The following is an 18,989-nucleotide window of genomic DNA, read 5'->3' as shown; positions in this document are numbered from 1 at the left end:
ATCTCTGTCGGCATCATCTTGCTATAACTTTAGGAAGAGTCTTGGTGGTTCCAAACTTCTTCCATTTAAGAACGATGCAGCCCACTGTGTTCTTGGGGACCTTCAATGCTGCAGACATTTTTTTTGTACCCTTCTCCAGATCTGTGCCTTGACACAATCCTGTCTCGGCGCTCTACGGACAATTCCTTCAATCTCATGGCTTGGTTTTTTGCTTTGGCATGCACTGTCAACTGAGACCTTTATATAGACAGGTGTATGCCTTTCTAAATCATGTCCAATCAATTGAATTTGCCACAAGTTGTCTCCAATCAAGTTCTAGAAACATTTCAAGGATGATCAATGGAAATAGGATGCATCAAAGCTCAATTTCGAGTGTCATAGCAAAGGGTCTGAATACTTATGTAAATAAGTTGTTTTTTAAATAAATTAACTAAACTTTCCAAAAACCTGTTTTTGCTTTGTTATTGTGGGGTATTGTGTGTAGATTGCTGAGGAATTTGTTTCATTTTTATCAATTTTAGAATCAGGTTGTAACGTAACAAAATGTGGAAAAAGTCCAGGGCTCGGAGTACATTCTGAAGGCACTGTATATCACACCAGGTTTTCTTTTCTTCTTTCTTTTATATACACAGGGCTAAACATGTAGGCTATGTCCTGTAGTACGATTCCAAATGGTGATGATCGAATGATTGACTACATTTGAACTGCATTGTGCCACCATGTGAGGCAGCATGACTGCCCAGTACTTTCCAGTTTGATGGGATGAACAACTTTCTTTGTACGACCCATAAGCCAAGGCTTGGCCTACCCTAGCCCTCTCCACACAAAGTTAACAAACTGACGTTCAAGGTGTTTTTAGATGTGAGTCTATTTCATGAAGCACCCTGCCTTGGCAACAATGGAACCCCTTATTCTCTCACTGGTGACATCACTGCCGTCCTCTAATTAAACAATAAGCCCCGGGGGGGTGGTATATGGCCAATATTATAAACTGGGCGGTGTACCTCTGCACATCGACTCTGTACCGGTACCCCCTGTATATCAATTCAAATGTATTTATATAGCCCTTCTTAAATCAGCTGTACAGAAGCCCAGCCTAATACCCCAAACAGCAAGCAATGCAGGTGTAGAAGCACGGTGGCTAGGAAGAAAAAAAAAACCTAGAAAGGCCAAAACCTAGGAAGAAACCTAGCGAGGAACCAGGCTATGAGGGGTGGCCAGTCCTCTTCTGGCTTTGCCGGGTGGAGATTATAACAGAACATGTTATAGTCTCCAATAATAGTAATCACAGTGGTTGTCGAGGGTGCAACAGGTCAGCACGGCCAGGTGGACTGGAGACAGCAAAGAGTCATCATGCCAGGTAGACTCAACCCACTCAAGTGATGCACCCCTCAAGTGATGGACGGCATGGAAGAGCACCAGTAGGCCAGTGACTCAGCCCCCATTATAGGCAGAGAATCCCAGTGGAGAGAGGGGAACCGGCCAGGCAGAGACAGCAAGGGCGGTTCGTTGCTCCAGTGCCTTTCCGTTCACCTTCACACTCCTGGGCCAGATTACACTCAATCATAGGACCTACTGAAGAGATGAGTCTTCAATAAAGACTTAAAGGTTGGAACCTAGTCTGCGTCTCTCACATGGGTAGGCAGACCATTCCATAAAAATGGAGCTCTATAGGAGAAGGCCCTGCCTTCAGCTGTTTGCTTAGAAATTCTAGGGACAATTAGGAGGCCTGCGTCTTGTGACCATAGCGTACGTGTAGGTATGTACGGCAGGACCAAATCGGAAAGATGGATAAGAGCAAGCCCATGTAATGCTTTGTAGGATAGCAGTAAAACCTTGAAATCAGCCCTTGTCTTAACAGGAAGCCAGTGTAGGGAGGCTAGCACTGGAGTAATATGATAAAAATAAATTGGTTCTAGTCAGGATTCTAGCAGCCGTATTTAGCACTAACTGAAGTTTATTTAGTGCTTTATCCGGAAAGTAGAGCATTGCAGTAGTCTAACCTAGAAGCGACAAAAGCATGGATACATTTTTCTGCGTAATTTTTGGACAGAAAACTTCAGATTTTTGCAATGTTACGTAGATGGGAAAAAAACTGTCCTTGAAACAGTCTTGATATGTTCGTCAAAAGAGAGATCAGGGTCCAGAGTAACGTCGAGGTCCTTCAGTTTTATTTGAGACGACTGTACAACCATCAAGATTAATTGTCAGATTCAACAGAAGATCTCTTTGTTTCTTGGGACCTAGAACAAGCATCTCTGTTTTGTCCGAGTTTAAAAGTAGAAAGTTTGCAGCCATCCACTTCCTTATGTCTGAAACACAGGCTTCCAGTGAGGGCAATTTTGGGGCTTCACCATGTTTCATCAAAATGTACAGCTGTGTATATAGCCTCGTTTGTTATTTTGCTGCTGCTGTTTTAATTATTTCTTAGAAAATAAAACAATGTTTTACTTATTGTTGATTATAGGCTTGTAAGTAAGCATTTCACTGTTGTATTCGGCGCATGTGACAAACATTTGATTTGAATATACCACGACTAAGGGCTGTTCTTACGCACGACACAACGCAGAGTGCCTGGATACAGACCTTAGCCATGGTATATTGTTCATATACCACAAACCCCAGAGATGCCTTATTGCTATTATAAACTGGTTACCAATGTAATTAGAGCAGTAAAAATTCATATTTTGTCATACCCGTGGTATACGGTCTGATATACCACGGCTGTCAGCCAATCAGCATTCAGGGCTCCAACCACCCAGTTTGTAATTGAGGTTTAATACCAAGGCATGGAGTGGAGGGGTGTAATTTTCCTGTCCTACCCGGAATGGAGACAGCAGGTTTTCATGTGGTCGAGGTTAATTTTGGAATTCAGTGGTACGGTGCAACTGTATGTGATTTTACAAAAAATACACCTTGCTCTTTGTTTTTGTCTCCAAGTTTAAGACTTTAGCATGACAGGTGAGGGAAGGGAACTTGGACCACCTGCTGATCGACCATTTTGTTTTATAGTGAAAACAATGACAAGATGAAATGTTCTGTGCTATAGCATAAAACTAACATCAGGTGACTAAGGTCAGACCAAGTTATTTTTTAATAGCCAGAGATTGTGTGCCAAACGGCACCCCATTCCCTATATTGTACACTTATTTGGACCAGGGGCTAGGTATAGGGTTCCATTTGGGATGCAGTCAGAGATGGTGAACCAAACAGTTAACCAATATACATTTGTGAGTAAAATGGAACTGAAGTGAAAATGATTTCAGGAGCTTTTAGATTAATTTGATCTATAAAACAAAGGGCAACCTGTTTCCTCTGTCACCTCCATCTAAAGGAACATAATATTTTGAGTCCATCGCCATTCCCCTGCCCTGCAGCTAAGTTGATGTTGAGTTTATTAAGTAGCAGAACGAGAGGCATAGCCACGTAGTATGTAGATAGAATGCCATTATGAATAACATACACACACACACACACACACACACACACACAACGCCTCAGCGTAAGCTAATGACATTCAACACCCCCAGGAAAACACACTTGCTCTTTATCTCCCTCTATATCAGGGCCTATATAAACAGCCTGTTTGAGGTGGAAAGCTTGATTCACAAATGTAATAATTTACATTGCAAGGTGGTTACTGGTTACAGCCCTGGCCTGGACGGTGATGTCAGAGGGAGGGAGAGGCTAATGTAAATGCCAGCCCAGCCCCAGCCTTATGGAGGGAATATGAACCTGATAGCTGCATGGGAGGGTGGGAGGAAAAACAGAATGGAAGTTTGAACTGAAGGTTTATTTGAACATCTTGGTACATAAAATGTCATGTCATAGAATATATAAACCACCAGTAGCATAACCTTACCTCCTTTTGCACATACTGTAGCAAGCTTATGTCACTAACCAATAGCAAAATACACACAGCAGTTGTTTAGTGTGTGAAAATTAGATTAGCTACTTGGGTAGTAGCTATCAGAAGAATGCTCCGGTCATCCTACAAAGCTTGTGGGGTTATTTGGAAAGGATTGTGGTTTCGGAACTGACCCCTTTCACTGCTCCTCAGCACAATGTCTTACACACACACACACACACACACACACACACACACACACACACACACACACACACACACACACACACACACACACACACACACACACACACACACACACACACACACACACACACACACACACACAGAGTCTCATGGGCCTGTCTGCCGGGGCCAAAGCCTGTTAGCTCCAATTCGTACTGTGTGAGTTGATAATGAGGAGTGTCGGTCAGTTGACTTAAAGCCTCACGGCCCTGGGACTGGCTCTCTCTCTCTCCTTCTTTCTCTCTTCCTTCCTCACTCTTTTCTCTCTTTCTCTCTCTCTCTGTGGAAAGAACATGCATATCACTCTGCGTTTTTCAAGCACTTTCTGTTATTTTTTATTAAAACTAGAGGTCGACCGATTATGATTTTTCAACGCCGATACCGATTATTGGAGGACCAAAAAAGCCGATCCCGAATAATCGGCCGATTTTTGTTTATTTGTAATAATGACAATTACATCAATACTGAATTGAACACTTATTTTAACTTAATAGAATACAACAATAAAATCTATTTAGCCTCAAGTAAATAATGAAACATGTTCAATTTGGTTTAAATAATGCAAAAACAAAGTGTTGGAGAAGAAAGTAAAAGTGCAATATGTGCTATGTAAGAAAGCTAACTATTCAGTTCCTTGCTCAGAACATGAGAAAGCTGGTGGTTCCTTTAAACATGAGACTTCAATATTCCAAGGTAAGAGGTTTTAGGTTGTAGTTAATATAGTATTTATAGGACTATTTCTCTCTATACCATTTGTATTTCATATACCTTTTGTCTATTGGATATTCTTATAGGCACTTTAGTATTGCCAGTGTAACAGTATAGCTTCCGTTCCTCTTGTTAGCGCTAACTAGCTAGCCATTTCACTTCGGTTACACCAGCCTCATCTCGGGAGTTGATAGGCTTGAAGTCATAAACAGCGCAATGCTTGACGCACAACGAAGAGCTGCTGGCAAAATGCACTAAAGTGCTGTTTGAATGAATGTTTACACGCCAGCTTCTGCCTACCACCGCTCAGTCAGATACTTGTATGCTCAGTCAGATTATATGCAATGAAGGACACGCTAGATAAGATCTAGTAATATCATCAACCATGTGTATTTAACTAGTGATTATGATTGTTTTTTATAAGATAAGTTTAATGCTAGCTAGCAACTTAAATGGGTTACTGCATTTGCGTAACAGGCAGTCTCCTTGTGGAGTGCAACGAGAGAGAGGGAGTTAGAGGCAGTTAACCCACCGTTCCTAGGCCATCATTGAAAATAAGAATGTGTTCTTAACTGACTTGCCTAGTTAAATAAAGGTATAAAAATGAAACAATTAAAAAAAATTTTTATTTTTATTTTTAAATTGGCGCCCAAAAATACTGATTTCCGATTGTTATGAAAACTTGAAATCGGCCCCAATTAATCGGCCATTCCGATTAATCGGTCGACCTCTAATTAAAACACACTGTTTTGCAATGAAGGTGTACAGTAGCCTCAACAGCACTCTGTAGGGTAGCACTATGGTGTAGCCGGAGGACAGCTAGCTTCCGTCCAAATGCAGCTAGCTAGTTTAGCCCCTGCTCCAACAGAGGGATGCTATGTTAGCTATGACTATCCAACACAACACTAGAACTCTTCTAAGTCAATGTAAGCTTTTGGTTTTACAAATATATTGCCAGCAGGGCCCGCCGGTGTAAGTGCTAAACTGCTTACTGACTGTACACTGTAATGTTACTGAATGATTGTAGTGAGTTTACTAATGCTTTAGTTCTATTAGCTATGTTGACTGACGTTACTTTAGCTAATATGGGGACATCGACGTAGGCTTTGTAGTGGTTATGATATAGTTTGGCTTGGAATCTTTTTTTTTTTGCCTGTTTACATAAAGCTGATGTGTTGTGCATTGAAGTCCACAAGTGAAGGGAAAAGGTGAGAGAAGGAGAGTGCATAGATGCTAGAAAGAATACAACGTGGCTGCTCTGAAAGGGAACTGTGTTTACTCGTGATCGGGGGTGTATTCATTCCACCGATTCTGTTGAAAAACAGACACAAACAAAATGGGAATAAACATACAACTGTTGGACTAATGATTACACCCCAGATCAGCAAGGTGGTATTGAATGTGTCAGTGTCTGTCACCTCAAATTTTTATCTCGACCTGTGTGCACCTACGTTGTTAACTTTCATTAATAGGCTAGGTTGTAGCAACCTCATGATGTGTTTAGGGGAAATTTGAGGAACATGTAGTAGCCTAAACCTATCACGGTTACATTGAACTGGGTGAATGGAATATGAATGACAGTCATCCAATATGCTTGAATAGAAATAAGTTTGGGAGTCAACTTGTGCAATACTTCAGGAGATAAAGAACATTGTTCTTTATTTCTCCTGTCACATTATTATGTAGCTTACGGCAGTCCCCAGTCATGTGGTGTTTGTTTACAAGCACACAACAACAAGAGACCGAAGCCTTGTGAGTCACTCACTGTCATGCAGCATGCACCAGGTGATCTACAGTATGGAATTCGCAACTAAATGTTTGCCAGCTAGATATCTTACAACGATTAAGTTAACTGTCTTAAAATGTGCTAAATTCTCTGCAGTTGTGCAATTGGTTTGCTAATTTAGTAGTTAAACTCAAAAAAAGAAACATCCTCTGAACTAAGGGGGGGTCAAATTCAAAATTAACAGTCAGTATCTGGTGTGGCCACCAGCTGCATTAAGTACTGCAGAGCCTCTCCTCCTCATGGACTGCACCAGATTTGCCAGTTACTGCTGTGAGATGTTAGCTCACTCTCCAACCAAGGCACCTGCTAGTACCTGGACATTTCTGGGGGGGAATGGCCCTAGCCCTCACCCTCCGATCCAACAGGTCCCAAACATGCTCAATGGGATTGAGATCCGGGCTCTTCACTGGCCATGGCAGAACACTGACATTCCTGTCTTGCAGGAAATCACGCACAGAACAAGCAGTATGGCTGGTGGCATTGTCATGCTGGAGGGTCATGTCAGGATGAGCCTGCAGGAAGGGTACCACATGAGGGAGGAGGATGTCTTCCCTGTAACGCACAGCGTTGAGATTGCCTGCATTGATAACAAGCTCAGTCCGATGATGCTGTGACACACGACCGTTCCACAGGTGCTTGTTCATTAATTGTTTATAGTTCATTGAACAAGCACGGGAAACAATGTTTCAACCCTTTATAATGAATATCTATGAAGTTATTTGGATTTTTATGAATTATCTTTAAAAGACAGGGTCCTTTTTTTTTTTTTTTTTGCAGAGTTTAGTAAGCTAAGTGGTTAGCTAGCTTCTTCCAATATCAAGCATTTGCTTGGTAACAGCAGAGAATCCCCTGCTGGATCAAGGGCATTGCTGGCTAATATTAGTTTTTTTGTGTGTGCAGCAAACTGAGTAACATGTTTGAGTTACTTTTGTAGTTTAGGTCAGAAACTGTACAAAATGTTCTCAATGCATCAGCATTCTCTGAGGATTCTAGTTATTGGCTTGTTAGGTTTTTATTATCATCCTGATGTGACATTTTTTGGCATGGAATGCTAGGCTATTTTTAACCCCTTTTTCTACCCAATTTCGTGGTATCCAATTGGTAGTTAGTCTTGTCTCGTCGCTGCAACTCCCGTACGGACTTGAGAGGCGAATGTCGAGAGCCGTGCGTCCTCCAAACCACGATCCAACCAAGCCGCACTGCTTCTTGACACAGTGCCAGCCACCACAATGTGTCGGAGGATACACCGTACACCTGGCGACTATGTCAGCGTGCATGCGCCCGGCCCGACAAAGGAGTCGTTAGAGCGCGATGGGACAAGGACATCCCTGCCGGCCAAACCCTCCCCTAACCCGGACGACGCTGGGCCAATTGTGCGTCCTCCCATGGGTCTCCTGGTCGCGGCCGGCTGCGACAGAGACTGGACTCGTACCAGAATCTCTGGTGTCACAGCTAGCACTATAATGTAGTGCCTTAGACCACTGCGCCACTCGGGAGGCCCTGAAAATGTGTTATTTTTTAAATAAATACCTGCAGTCAGTTTGTGCACTAGGTAATAGATACAGCAGATTGTGTTCATCATTTTGCCCGTTAGATAATTGTTCATTATAATGTTTACCAGTACTATTTTCCCAAAACAGAGGTTTGAACAAGCTACATGTGTTTGTTTACAAAGAAGCACAACAAGCAAAATGGGAGCTTTGTGAGGTGAGTCACTCCTGCAGCGCAATTTAAGTGCGGTGAAATTATGAAATTTACAACAGTTTGCCAGCTATATATCAACTATTAAGTTAACTATCTAAATAAGTTTTCTCCAGCTGGAGTTTTGCTAATGTTAACGAAGTGGCTGATGTTAGTTTGCAAGATCAAGCTTCTTGGTAATAGCAGCAGAGACAATCCCCTCATGAATTAAGATCCCAGCTGCCTATTATTTGTTTTGTGCGCGCTGCAAACTGCTTTTTGAGATACTTTATGAGCTGGGTTGTCTGACCTAGGAGTAAATGTTTGTATTCGCTCGTTAGCATTTACGTAGCATCCACTTTGAGAATTCCTTGGTACTTGTTAGAATTTTGTTAGCATTCTTGTAAGTGATGTTTTTAGGGATTTTCTTCTGTTTCCCTGCAAAAGATAGCACTCTTGTGTGCACTACCGGTAATAGTATAACCCTGGATGGCAGAGGCACGGTATGGAAATAGGTATACTGCCCAATCCTAAACCGTAGTCTTGGACTAAGAAGCATTTTTAATTGATATTCTCCATAGATCTTCCTTTTGAATCCAGGACAAGGCTCAATCTGTATCTGGGAAACTGGCCCTGTATGTTTAGTGTTCCTTTCCTATATACTGTGCGAATGTTGCATATGGATTGACTTAAGCATTTCTTTATGTGTTTGAAACCGAGGCATCATTCCCTTTTGTAGGCCCGCGGACCAATAAAAAGTGTATGGATGTGGGTACACAGACCCATGAGCCACTGCGGCCCCTCATGAGTTCAATTGTTTTGTGGCCCACATCAAACTTGCCCATCCCTGATCTAGAGCCATTTTTCTATAAATATGTACTGAAAACACTGTTTTCTGTGTGTGTGTGTGTGCGTGTGCGTGTGTGTGCGTGCGCGTGCGTTACCGTTACTCTGAAACAATGGAGGTGTCAGGGTGAATTATCTCTCTTCTCTGGCTGAGTGCTTAGAGATGTACCCAGAGTTTTGCTGAGTTGCAGGTGAATGAGTTGTTTTTCTTCTTTTCCTTCCCTTGTCTTTTTCCCCCTCCCTTTCTTTTGCTTTTCACTCTTGAGGTTCTCTAACAAGGTTGTTGGAAGAGGATAAGGTGTGTTAACTGAATAATTTACCCAGTAGAATGCTCTTGATTTATTTAATATACAGCCTGACCGAGTGGCCAGGGGTCCCCAACCACCCACCTGGCTGGTAGCCTGGTGTGTTAAACGAAACGTTCCTTTGTTTAATGTTGGGGCAGAGCAGCAGGCGCTTGGCCGCGCGTCACCACAATCTGTGTGTCTAATGGATGCCTTAAAAATACTATCAGAAATAATGTGATTTTACAGTAGTATATTTAGTTCATTCAGCCTATATGTACTGTTTGTGTTCCAGGGGCCCGTGGAGAGGTTCAGGGAGAGGAGCAGACCTCTGGCACCGACCCTGGAAGAGAGGAGGGACCACCTCATAGAGAGAAGGGGCCACAAGTAATACATTTAAAATAAAATAAAAACATTTATGCTGTGTGTTTGAGATAGGGCTGGGCAAAATAACACACAAATACAGTGGGGCAAAAAAGTATTTAGTCAGACACCAATTGTGCAAGTTCTCCCACTTAAAAAGATGAGAGGCCTGTAATTTTCATCATAGGTACACTTAAACTATGCCAGACAAAAGGAGAAAAACAATCCAGAAAATCACATTGTAGGATTTTTAATGAATTATTTGCAAATTATGGTGGAAAATAAGTATTTGGTCAATAACAAAAGTTTCTCAATACTTTGTTATATACCCTTTGTTGGCAATGACAGAGGTCAAACGTTTTCTGTAAGTCTTCACAAGGTTTTCACACACTGTTGCTGGTATTTTGGCCCATTCCTACATGAAGATCTCCTCTAGAGCAGTGATGTTTTGGGGCTGTTGCTGGGCAACATGGACTTTCAACTCCCTCCAAAGATTGTCTATGGGGTTGAGATCTGGAGACTGGCTAGGCCACTCCAGGACCTTGAAACGTTCTATTTTGGCTTCATCTGACCATATGACATTCTCCCAATCTTCTTCTGGATCATCCAAATGCTCTCTAGCAAACTTCAGACGAGCCTGAACATGTGTCCCCCTGCTTAAGCCAGTACGTCTGGCACTGCAGGATTTGAGTCCCTGGCGGCGTAGTGTGTTACTAATGGTAGGCTTTGTTCCTTTGGTCCCAGCTCTCTGCAGGTCATTCACTAGGTCCCCCCGTGTGGTTCTGGGATTTTTGCTCACTGTTCTTTTGATCATTTTGACCCCACGGGGTGAGGTCTTGCATGGAGCCCCAGATCGAGGGAGATTATCAGTGGTCTTGTATGTCTTCCATTTCCTAATAATTGCTCCCACAGTTGATTTCTTCAAACCAAGCTGCTTACCTATTGCAGATTCAGTCTTCCCAGCCTGGTGCAGGTCTACAATTTTGTTTCTGGTGTCCTTTGACAGCTCTTTGGTCTTGGCCATAGTGGAGTTTGGAGTGTGACTGTTTGAGGTTGTGGACAGATGTCTTTTGTACTGATAAGTTCAAACAGGTGCTATTAATACAGGTAACGAGTGGAGGACAGAGGAGCCTCTTAAAGAAGAAGTTACAGGTCTGTGAGAGCCAGAAATCTTGCTTGTTTGTATGGTGACCAAATACTTATTTTCCACCATAATTTGCAAATTCATTAAAAATCCTACAATGTGATTTTCTGGATTTTTTTTCTTCTCATTTTGTTTGTCATAGTTGAAGTGTACCTATGAAGAAAATGACAGGCCTCTCATCTTTTTAAGTGGGAGAACTTGCACAATTGGTGGCTGACTAAATACTTTTTTGCCCCAGTCTATAATATCACAATATGTTTTCACATTTTGGACTGTCTTTTATGTTGTTGAATAATAAAAGTTCAAAATTTGCTTTATGATTAGTGTGTTACCCCAGGGTGAAAACACATTCTAAGTGATTTCAATGGGTCTCTCTCCATTCTGATCTTTTTAACTGAACAGTATAAAACAAACTCCTAGGGACCATATAATCTTTGGCTACATTAAATGTTTTCTCTTAGCTACTTCGCCTATTCCTCTTCGATTTAAAAGATACTGTTGCACAAACAACCTGCTGATTTAGGGCTACACCATCACTGGTACCAGGCTGTATAACTAGCTATATTTAATGTGACTCAGTACATTTTATTACTTAGCCAGCTAACTAGCGATTAGCATTTTTGACATTTATTTTACCTTTATTTAACTAGGCAAGTCCGCTTACAAATTCTTATTTATTTACAATGATGGTCTAGGAACTGTGGGTTAACTGCCTTGTTCATGGGTAGAACGACAGATTTTTACCTCAGGAATTAGATTTAGCAACTTTTCGGTTACTGGCCCAAAGCTCTAACCACTAGGCTACCTGCCTCTCCAGGTAGCGGCCCAACAGGACTAGCTGTTTGCAGATATAAGAAACACAAACTAATAGTGTAATTGTAGAACACTGGTGGATTTATATTAGGAAGCAAAGTCAAAACTGCATCGTAGTCATCAACATTGTTGCATGTGCTGCATTGACCATGCAGAGACAACGCAAGTGTCTCATGGTCGAGCAACAATGAATGCGCTCCTTGAGTGACAGGGGCGGGGCTAGGTCTGTGTGGAAAGCAGCATGGGGCGAGAGCGCAGAGAGATGACTCAAGTGGCAGAGTAAACTATATTTAACAAACCAAACATTCAAATACCGTTATAGAAGGTAAAGTAAAAACCCAAACCAGTCCGTGCATCAATACCGGTATATCGCAAAAAACGGTATACCACCCAGCCCTAGTTTGAGATAGACCTGCGCAGACTTGCACATAATATTGTTATGTCATAGGAAATTGAAAGATTAAAAGCTTCTCTGTAAAGGGGGAGAAACTCCCAAAAGCCTGCCATACCTCAAATATCCAGGAATCAGAGATGACTGTTTCCTCTCCTCGCTTCTTATCGTGTCCTGTTTACACAGGCCGCCAAAGCAAAAGAGCGCCAAGCGAAGGTATCCACATCTCATCTCCTGTGTGTGATCCTCCTCTCCTCCTCCCAGGAGAGTCGAATCCCTCATCTATCATTGACCTCGTTATAAAAATAGATAATCTAACTCCGCCATCACATCTTTTACCATCTCTCCCTTTTCCTCCATTTTCTCTTTTCATCAACTCTGTACTATAATGGCTGACAGGACTGAATGAGTTGATCCCGAATGGCCTCCTGTCCTGGCCATGACAGGTTGGGGGTCATGGAGGAAAGGACACAAGGAAAGGAAGCTATCTTCCTCGATTGAGACACTGCCACTGTGTTCCCTCTGCTTTGTGCCTCCTCTTTCGAGGCCCATTAAAACTAGCTAGTGAGGGTAATGTCTGTGTGTGTCTGTGTGTGTGTGGTTAATTTAACAGCATCACTGAAGGTAACTACAGTAATTACCCATGGTTCCCTTTGATCCTGCCAGACAATGTTTCCCAGGTTCTAATGCCCGTCAAAGCCTCTGGAGCAGCTGCTCAATTTGTGCAGTAACCTTTTCTAACTCTGCTGAGACAAGAGAGAGACAGGCAGGCTTTCACCTTTCCCTCTCTATACCTCAGGAATGAGCACTGCATTTTTCAGTTTGGCGCTAATTAACCAGACCTGGGTTCAAGTGGTATTTGATTCATTTTCAAATACTTTTCTGCATTTGATTTGAGTGCCTAGACGTGTGGGTTTTGCAGTTTTTGGACTATTCCATGGGTTCCATTGTGCCAGGCTAGCTCAAACAAGCACAGTTAGTCATTGAAGGTGTGAAAATACATTTTGAACCCAGTGTGTGTGCTTAGTCCCCTCCTGTACTCCCTGTTCACCAATGACAGTGTGTCCATGCATGACTCCAATGCCACCAGCTGATGACACGACGGTGGTAGGCCTGATCACCGACGAGACAGCCTACAGGGAGGAGGTCAGAGACCTGGCTGTGTGGTGCCGGCACAACAAGGCTCGGAAAATTGCCAAAGACCCCAGCCACCCAAGCCATAGACTGTTCACTCTTGATACCGCATGGCAAGAGGTACCAAGGCTGGAACCGAAAGGCACCAGAAACAGCTTCTGTCCCCAAGCCATAAGACTGCTAAACAGTTAATCAAATGGCCGCCCAGACTATTGCATTGACCTTTTTTTGCACAGACTCTACCCACACACTGACACGCCAACACACACACACACACACACACACACACACACACACACACACACACACACACACACTACATATGCTCACACACACATGCATATTGATGCCACACACGTACTTTCACACCACTTACATTGCTGTTTATTATCTATCCTGATTGGCTAGTTGCTTTTACCCCTACCTACATGTACACATTACCTCAACTACCTCGTACCTCTGCACATTGACTCAGTACTGGTACGCTTAAAACATTTTTTTTTAAATGTCATTTGACAAACTTCACAAATTTTACAGTAATTTCCTTTTTGGAATAATGAACCAATTCTAGTAAAATTACAGTAATCATTTCTAATTAAAAAATCTTCCTGTAATTTTACAGGTAACCTTTTCATACGTGAGTTCCAAATATATCCAACGGTCACCCCAGTGTGAGTTGTTTTATGTACGCTATGTCAGAATGCACTGTTTGCGACAGGACAGTAAACGCAACAGGACAGTAAACACGCGCTGCCTGCTAATTACAGTTGAAGTCGGAAGTTTACATACACTTAGGTCGGAGTCATTAAAACTCGTTTTTCAACCACTCCACAAATTTCTTGTTAACAAACTAGTCTTATATAAAAGGCCGTTCAGCAAGGAAGAAGCCGTTGCTCCAAAACCTAACCCTAACCTGCATATGGGGACAAATAACGTACTTTTTGGAGAAATGTCCTCTGGTCTGATGAAATAAAATAGAACTGTTTGGCCATAATGACGAATCGTTATGTTTGGAGGAAAAGGGGGAGGCTTGCAAGCCGATGAACACCATCCCAACCGTGAAGCACAAGGATGGCAGCATCATGTTGTGGGGGTGCTTTGCTGCAGGAGGGACTGGTGCACTTCACAAAATAGATGGCTTCATGAGGCAGGAAAAGTGTGTGGATATATTGAAGCAACATCTCAAGACATCAGTCAGGAAGTTAAAGCTTGGTCGCAAATGGATCTTCCAAATGGACAATGACCCCAAGCATACTTCCGAAGTTGTGGCAAAATGGCTTAAGGACAACAAAGTCAAGGTATTGGAGTGGCCATCACAAAGCCCTGACCTCACCTCTGTTGGCAGAACTGAAAAAGCATGTGCGATCAAGGAGGCCTACAAACCTGACTCTGTTACACCAGCTCTGTCAGGAGGAATGGGCCAAAATTCACCCAGATTATTGTGGGAAGCTTGTGGAAGGCTACCCGAAACGTTTGACCCAAGTTCAACTATTTAAAGGCAATGCTACCAAATACTAATTGAGTGCATGTAAACTTCTGATCCACTGGGAATGTGATGAAAGTTTTTCTGCATTGACTCCTTTTTGCATTAACTCTTTTGAGTCATCACATATGTTTCTGTTACTGTTTATTATCTATCGTGTTGCCTAGTCACTTTATCCCTACTTAGATGTGCATACAGTGCCTTTGGGAAGTACCCCTTGACTTTTTTTCACATTTTGTTACTTTGCAGCCTTATTGTAAAATGGACAAAATAAAAAAAAATCCTCATCAATCTACACACAATACTCCATAATGACAAAGCGAAAACAGGTTTTTAGAAATGTTTGCTAAAAATAAATTGAACAAAATGTACATAAATATTCAGATCCTTTGCTATGCGACCTGAAATTGTGCTCAGGTGCATCCTGTTTCCATTGCTCATCCTTGATGTTTCGGCAGCTTGATTTGAGTCCATCTGTGGTAAATTCAATTGATTGGACATGATTATATAGACACCTGTCTATATAAGGTCCCACAGTTGACAGTGCATGTCAGAGCAAAAACCAAACAGTGAGGTCGAAGAAATTGTCCGTAAAGCTTCGAGACAGGATTGTGTTCGAGGCAGAGATCTTGGGAAGGGTACCAAACAAATTCTTCAGCATTGAAGGTCCCCAAGAACGGTGTCCTCCATAATTCTTAAATGGAAGAAATTTGGAACCACCAAGACTCTTCCTAGAGCTGGCCGCCCGGCAATCAGGGGAGGTGACCGATATCCTATTTTTATTCATTTGCAAAAAAATTCTAAAATAACTTTTTGCTTTGTCATTATGGGGTATCAATTTCATCAATTTTAGATTTAGGCTGTAATGTAACAAATTGTGGAAAAAGTCAAGGGGTCTGAATACTTTACGAAAGCACTATATACCTCAATTACCTCGTACCCCATCACATCGTCTAGGTACTGGTAATCTGTGTATATAGCCAAGTTATTGTTACTCATTGTGTATTTATTCCTTGTTTATTATTTTTCTTTTCTGCATTATTTGGAAGGGCCCGTAAGTATGCATTTCACTCTTAATCCACACTTGTTGTTTACGAACCATGTGACAAATATTCACTTTTTTTTAGCCACAAGACCCATTTTTATACTAGCATCAGGCTCTAAGTACTAATACTCCAGGCTACAGTACTTTTATGTAAATTAAGAGGGTGTTGCCTTGGCCTGCTTTTAGAAACTTCATATCACCTCTTAGAGGAGGAGAACCTGTGGGACGATCTGCATATTCCTTTGATCTCCATCAACCAGGTCTTAGGGAGCAGTCATCATTAAAGAAAAAGAGGATGGCGAGACAGACTGGGGGCCCTCTTACTCTAGCCCTTCTGCTACCTATACCTGACGCTGCTAACACTACCACTCCCCCACCGTAAGATCGTCCTTCTCTGAAGCATGAAGCTGCCCTTCGCTTCAAACAGCTCCTTGAGGTGCGGTCAAAGCCACTCTGTCCTTCACCACCCAGTCCAGTGATCGAGGTGCGCTGCCCTTGGATAGAGGGATTGTTTTCCTCCTCTCTTTCTTTCCTTTCTCCTCTGTTCATCTGTCTCTCCGTTCGTCACGTCCCTGAACCGGCTCACACAGACAGAGCTGTGTGTTTATACACACACAGACAGAGCTGTGTGTTTATACACACACAGACAGAAAGAGAATTTCCCCACCATTCTTAGTCGGCAGCTCAAATCGACCAGGAACCAGGAAGGACAAACTATTCAACAATGACAGAAACGTTTATTTTAAAACGTATTACACAATTGAATAATGCAACCAAACCATATTACACACTTGAATAATGCAACAATTCAAAAGCATGTACTCTATGTGCTGACAATTACAGGGTTTATTTTCTCATCTGTAGGCTACATTCATTATATTTTAGCTTCAGTACAAAGCACAGTTGCTATATCAGCATGTCTTCTTCATTAGCCTATCAAAAAATGAACAATTAACCCTCTCATATGAATAGAAAAGTACAGTAGGCCTACCGTACAACATTACAACAAACCAGGCTTCATTTTTTTTTATCAATATCATGCAAATCATGTGAGTTCACCGTGATTAACCCGTTTTATATGGAAACCCACCCCCTCCAAACAAAAATGCCTCATGATTTGTCAAAGTGGACAATTAGTCTGTTCTCAGTCTGATTACCACAGCTGCCGGTAGCCTAGAGAAGCCTATGCGCTCTGATCCCATCTGGACTCGGGGAAACGTCATGTTTTTATAGCCTCGGCTATGTAGTTGTAGCCTAAAATAGGCCAATTTATTTGTGTTCTGTGAAAATGTGATTGTGATCAAATGTGGTTTATATTGACACTTCGGTTGCCTAGGCTACCTAGGCCTTTTTAATACAAAATTATTGACTGGAATTAATCAATCAACACAATAGTGATGACATACTGTATGAGTATCTTTTTAATGACTTTTAATTACAGATTCGAAGAAGATTTGGAAAATGGGATTCACCAGAGACTTACTCATACCAAGTGGATTCAGATTCAGATCAACTTTATTATCCCACCAGGGGGAAATTAATTTGCTCATGTGCTTACAAAGACAGTACATAAAACATGACACAGAAACTACACAAAATAATTCATTCAGAGCGCTATAGCTATACATTTTAAAGTGAAATAGCAATATGCTGTGTATTCGAAGGACCAACAGACAGCCTAACAGCTGTTGGAATGAAAGAGTCCCCATATCTATCATAATCTACCCTTGTCCGGCTACTGCCGAAACTGAATTTTGAGTGAAGGGGATGAGCACTGTCCTGTAAAATGCTTTCAAGTTTTAGGAGGAGGAGTTTTGTGTACAGCTTGGTGGCTGATTCTTGATCTATACCAATTATTCTTCCCGCAGTCTTAATCAAGCGCTGAAGCTTGACTTGGTTTCGCACTCGCATGTTTTCTGAACATGCATATTAGTCCAAAGGACGGCACACTCCGCAGGACAGATTTCTAGAACATTTGTAAGATATGGCAGTCGTGAGAATGGTTCAGTTTACGTAGGATACTGTACTCAAAACAAGTTTGGAGCAAACCATGTCGAACTTAGTTTCCTATTTTTTTGCAGCTTATAACTTCTGCCACGGACAGCTCCTCATTTAGGTACGGGTTACATATATTAAAGAGTTCTGACAATGTGTTTTCCAGTTAAGTTTTCAGGGAATATGCGTCTTTATAAAATTCTTCCTCATAATATGCCACAGTATGCCCTTGCTCTACCCCGCCTTCCATTGGAATTATCTTATGTCGTTTTGGTCCTAACATATTTATTTGGTTCCAGAACTGTTGAGTTCTTGTCTGTATTTCCTCAAAGGTGTAATACCTGCCCTATTTGATATCTCAGTTTGAATAGTCTTATTAAGCATGCTGTTTTTTCTTCAGTTCCTTAATTAAATGTTTTCTTGTATTCCTACATTTACCCTTTAGAAAGAAGTGCTCAGCCTGGCTCATTACAAGCCATAGGTCCCTTAACTCGTTCCAATAAGGCTGTTCAGTTTGTAAATGTTCCTGGACTTGGGGATGTACTCTTTATTCACATGATCCCCCCCATTTCAGCATATATGATATCACAAAACGTTTCATACCATTTCTCAAAATCAAATTTTGGCTCTTGAAATCCTTGTGGCGTTTCGATGAGTCCTAACCGAGCTCTGCATGCTATTTCAGAACACATTATTTTTTAATTAATTTAGACCTATGCGGAGTATGTATATTTTGCCCAGAATGATAGAAAGTAATAACTGGTTGAGAAAGTTCATGGCCAACAGAAAAGGTCATAAATAAAAGAGACTGAACAGAAAGACAACTTTTTTTCTCCTTCAATTAAGTCAAAACATCCCCATTCTTCAATATCTGTAGCCGACTGTCTTTTTACAAAAAAGTGTAAGTGTGAAGAGGCTCTTGGTGACCCTCTCAAGGTTTGGGGGGTGTTTTGTTTGTTGTTAAGGAGTGTGCCTTTGGGGGGAGAGAAAGGGAAAGCCCACTTCGTAAGGAGAGCAATGCATCACTTGTTACTTCTTTCCTGTGCTTTCTCATCTTTCTATTCTAGTTAGGCTCACATCTATATATTTTCTCTGATGGCACAACCCCCCCATCCCACCTCACTTCCTTCTTACCATGCTTTAGTTGGGAGTTTGCCTATTCCAAATCTGCATCCCAAGTAAGTAAGATGGCGCTGATAGATATGGCAGCTCTGCTTCTAGTTC

At 41.8% G+C, this 18,989-nt stretch overlaps 1 protein-coding gene across 7 annotated transcripts in view; it reads left to right on the top strand.

Annotated features, from left to right (window-relative positions):
• The window catches only part of LOC118361562 (zinc finger protein 438-like), a 99,529-nt gene that overhangs the window by 56,071 nt on the left and 24,469 nt on the right, over positions 1 to 18,989 (top strand). For 5 of the 7 annotated variants that reach the window (XM_052483256.1, XM_052483255.1, XM_052483257.1 and 2 more), the window contains one exon: positions 9,693 to 9,784. The exons of the other annotated variants lie outside the window; for them this stretch is intronic. The gene's annotated coding sequence lies outside the window, so the exon portion shown is untranslated. The remainder of the gene's footprint in view (positions 1 to 9,692; positions 9,785 to 18,989) is intronic. 7 annotated transcript variants of the gene reach the window in all.

The sequence above is a fragment of the Oncorhynchus keta genome, chromosome 28 (genome assembly GCF_023373465.1).
Source record: "Oncorhynchus keta strain PuntledgeMale-10-30-2019 chromosome 28, Oket_V2, whole genome shotgun sequence".
In the NCBI taxonomy this organism is placed as follows: domain Eukaryota; kingdom Metazoa; phylum Chordata; class Actinopteri; order Salmoniformes; family Salmonidae; genus Oncorhynchus; species Oncorhynchus keta.
The sequence above is the reverse complement of the archived record's forward strand: the minus strand, read 5'-3'. Positions and strand labels throughout refer to the sequence as shown.